This window comes from Halyomorpha halys, unplaced genomic scaffold (genome assembly GCF_000696795.3).
Source record: "Halyomorpha halys isolate HHAL.00 unplaced genomic scaffold, Hhal_1.1 Scaffold149.1, whole genome shotgun sequence".
Taxonomy (NCBI): Eukaryota; Metazoa; Arthropoda; class Insecta; order Hemiptera; family Pentatomidae; genus Halyomorpha; species Halyomorpha halys.
The window spans coordinates 1,168,374-1,173,093 of NW_027108625.1; positions in this window are offsets into that span (position 1 = coordinate 1,168,374).

Consider the following 4,720-nt stretch of genomic DNA (forward strand, 5'->3'; position numbering starts at 1 on the left):
GTTTTTTAAGGGATGTAGGCCAATAAGTAGGATTTTTAGGAGAGAGGATGGAGTAACTATTGGATGTGGAGCAAAAATCCAATAGAATATCTGTTTGCTGTGTCTGACCTAATACTGCCCCGATTCAGTGGGAAGTAAATCAGGCATATTAGTCCTTTTCGACTAAATTAAGAGTTATTTTTCAATTATCTATACATGGAACATATAGTAAGGGAAAATTGTTGTTTGTTAGTGCTTTAGGTAAAACCCAATAGCCATCAAAGCACATTTTATTTTCTTAAATTTCTCCCTTATATATTTCTTTCATATCTTTTTACTAAAAAAAATAAATCTGTACCACTAAAACTCATGAAAGGTCAGTGGTTCAGTACTTTGTAAGAAAGTACTGTTACTAGACCAAAGGTTGTGCAAGGAGGTGGTTTGGTAAGAATTATCCATTCAACGAATCCAATAACAAACTGCTCTATAATAAGTCCATCAGGATCTAAATTCTCATATCAAAAATTTGGTTTCCAAGAATTGGAACAGTTAATTGCAAGTATATTCGTTATAGTTTTCATGATAATCAAATATTAATATAAATTTTACACATGAAATTTAGTCCAAATCAACCTATTTTAGCAAATGCCATGAAAACTACTACTCCTACGACGCCAGTTTTTACACAATTAAGGGTGTCCATATTATAAGGCTGGGTGGACCCCGAAGGGCACTCGAGCTGACAGGGCTAACTAAACGACTAAAGGTAACAGATAATAATTATCTGCCACAGCCGGATTCGAACCTGGGTTCTTGGAGTTAGTAGTCGATTGCCTTACCAATGAGGTACTATTTATTTCTTTTTATTTTATTATTTCTTATTTCTTTTATGTTAATTTTTAATCCCAAGATTCTGAGCTCTTTCGATTTAAAAAAGTTAATGAGTTTAAATTTTGTTTAATAGATTATTTTATCTTAAAATAAAAGTATTAAAAGTAATACCTTTTTTCGTCATCATGCAGGAGTATTGATACACATGGTCCTACTTCTAGTCTACTTAAGCCCGTAATATAGAAATGGTATTCCTGACAGATGTGGCTGGCTATTAGTGTACTATTACAATATTGACACTTTGGTGGTGGCTGCTTTTTGATCAGAAATGAATAAGTTAGATTTGTATATCCTAGACTAGATAAAGAATTGCGATCGTCAAAACTTCAAATTCAAGTTTTTAATGGAAACACACGTTTTGAATGCTCCTGAGTCAATATGACCAAGTCCCACAAAATGATGTGTGCTTTTGTGAATGACCCATTTTAAAAGCACCAACTCATACGAGCTTAAAGAACATATTTACATATTAACATATAAATAATTTATTATTATTTTTTTTGCTGACCGCACCCCCAGATCATCTTCTCTACTTATTAATCTAAGGTCAACTATTTACATCTGTTATTTAAAGACGGTTTATACCTACGATGTCACAACAACAATTTTAATGAAATCGCCTGACCTGAACTGCCACCTTATAAAAAATATTTTTCACATTTTTTTTTTTTAAACCTTTTTAGCTCAATTTGAGGTTTTTTCAATTTAAAATTAAATGTCAACACATTTTCGAAAATGCTTGCAGTAATATAGTCGTATTATATACTGTTAGAAAGCCACAGATTTTAGAAAAATAATACGTAACCTCTAAAGTCGTAGAAGCTAGACAAAAACAATTAAATAAATAACTAATTGGAGAAGTTTGTCGGGGGGGGGTACGGTCAGCAAAGAACAATATAAATAAACAAAACCATATTTATTTATTTTATGCCGACGTTTCAACAGGGCTATGAGCCATACATTGTTGCGGTGTCTTGTTTAGTTTGCGCTTGACTCGATTAGAATCACTCTCATCCGTGGAGTACAAACAACTCGGGCGACAGGGCCTGCCCAAACTCCAGTTGATTTCCACCACTACGTCATGGCAGTAGCAGGAGGCAGCTACCAGGAACTTATTTGGCCATTGTCACCTTCAGTGGTGGCGCTCACCGACACTATGCTCTCCACTTCTTCAAGGATGTACTTCCATGGGTACGTCACATACCGAGAGGCCTGCCTTCCCGGAGCTCGAGAAGGAGTCATGATCTTGGTCAGGAGGGACATCCCGTCATGAGCATCCCAAACCCAGTGACGGCTACTGAGGGTAGTCACCTCGTCACAGTGGACGCGCGGTTTAAACACCGTTACACGTTCACCTGTGTCCACAGGAGACCTCGGGCCGGTCTCACGTCAGTGAAACTGCTGATGCAACACGCCCAGGCGACGAGCCGGCATGTTGTGTCCTAGGGGACCTCAATGTCCGGCACACCGCCTGGTTGTGTAGTAGTAGCAACCCGCTGGGCACTTACATCACCAAGACCAGACTTTCTCTCTTCCACCCGGGAGTGCATACTTTTCGGCACGCGGCTCGCCCTTCGTGCACGTCAACACTCGACCTTCTTCTGACCAGAGGAATACACACCGTCACGGACTGTCAAGTGCTGCCCTACGGACCATCGGACCACAGGCTAGTGCTCTACACCTTCTACACGGCACGCTCTCTGGACCACCTGCGAGCAAATATCTCCTACACGAGGCCGACTGGAAGTGATACAGGTCGAGTGTTGAAGCGCTACCAGCCATAGTGTAATACCGCACTCCTGATGAGGTGGATCCCGCAGTGGAAATGATCACCACCACCATCGAGAGGGCAGCCAATAGGAACATCCCGAAGTTCACTCCTGTCCCCAACGCCATCAGGAAGCCACCGAAGCACATCCTCACTCTGATTAGCTAGCGGAACAACCTGCGCAATGTCTTCCTGCGCACGCGTGACTACAGCTTAAAACCAGCCATCAATGCAATGACTCAATGATAGCCTCCCTCATGCGTGACTGGAAGACATCGCTCTGGCATGACCAACTCCGGAGAACTCATGAAGACCATCGACAGTTCTGGAAATTGGTCAGGACCTTTGTCACCAAGAGGAGGACTGTACATCTGACTGCTGGGAACGACCTGATGACGTCTGGGGAACAGGCTGCCTACTTGGCCTCTAGCTATGCAGCGAGGGATGCTGAGCGGACGACCAATGCTCCTGCACCACCACCTGGAAGCCCGCCGAGTCCCGTCGAGAAGCCCATCTTCTCCACCTTTGGCCAACTGGAGTCGGTACTGCGCCGCACTAAGGGCAACAAGTCGTCTGGACAGGACGGGATCCCCAGTGTGCTACTGAAGATGCTTCCCAGGAAGGGTAAAGCCTTCCTTTTGAACATCTTCAACTCGTGCATACGGATCTCGTACTTCCCAACGGCCTGGAAACGTGCGATCGTGGTGCCACTACTCAAGCCTGGGAATAAAAGGTGACTCGCCTGAGCATTATCAGTCTCCTCTCGCACATGAGCAAGAGGCTCCAACATCACCATCTCATGGAGCACTGCAGAGAAGCCGATATAATAATTCCCAAACAGACTGGTTTCCAAAAAGGTGTCGCCTGTGAACATCATCTGGTGAAACTGCAAGCTCCTGCTCCGCCGACTGGAGGAGTTCAAGTTCCCCGCCGCCCTATGCCGATTGGTCAGAAACTACCTGAGTGGACGATCATTCGTCATAAGAGTTGGTGAAAACTTGCCCCTTCAAGTCCCCACCACCTGCGGAGTACCTCAGGGCTCGGTGCTCGGACCACTACCGTTTGTCATTTCCTGGCAGTCCAGGCACTCATCTAAAAACCGCCTTCAGCGGACCAAGCTTGTAACATCTTATAATGCCGTAAGGCAAACAAAGATAAATTGTATGTAGTGTATATATAATCCTTAGTTCTAAGTAGTATATATAATTGTATTGTTTAAATAAATAAAATAGGAGGTCAGAAAAAAAAAAAAAATTTGAATCAAGCCTTTATCCAGATCTAGTCATACCACTGGTGGCGTACACTCTACTTGAGATAGAGAAGTTCAGTGCCAATCGATTCTCATAAGAGTTGATTTTTTAGTATGCCCATCCTAGACTATGGCCTAGCTCCTCTCCCTATCTCCAGCAATCTTTAGTCCGTCCGCTTCATCTCGGCAAACTAGTAAGCTGTATTTTATGTCTTAGATCTTCGTTTATAATTGTAAGTATGTACACAAACAGAAATTATATCTTTTCATTTATTACTTTTTAGTTTATTTGTATTTGATTTTTTATTTCTTGTATTTACTATCAGAAGTCATTTTATGCTTTATGATAAGACAAGTGGTTTCATTTTATTTGTTTTATCATTATTTTATATAGTTTGCTAATTATGGTTGTTTAATTGTATATTTTTAAATTCACTGTATTATTTTATTTCATGACATCTTGTAATTTCATCTCTATTTTGTAATTTACTCTAAGGCTCTAAAGCCTTTTTGAAAAATTTTGACGCCTGTAAATTATTCTAAAGGGATCAATCCCGGAATAAATAAAGATTACTATTATTATTATCTGGCAATACATTTTTTGATTTCATTTAGAATCAAACGTAATCCAAAAATAGTACGTTGGAGTGCTGAAGCTTTATTTACTGAGATCGCTCTACAGAATTTTATAACGCTATTACAGGTGTTACAAATTAACTCCAGTTTACTGTACAATCTATGGAATACCTCGACAAAAAAATTAAAAAAAAAACTTTTGTTGTTAGATAAGCCACTTTTCAAGCTAACAAGCGATATATAATAGCATAGCTGAT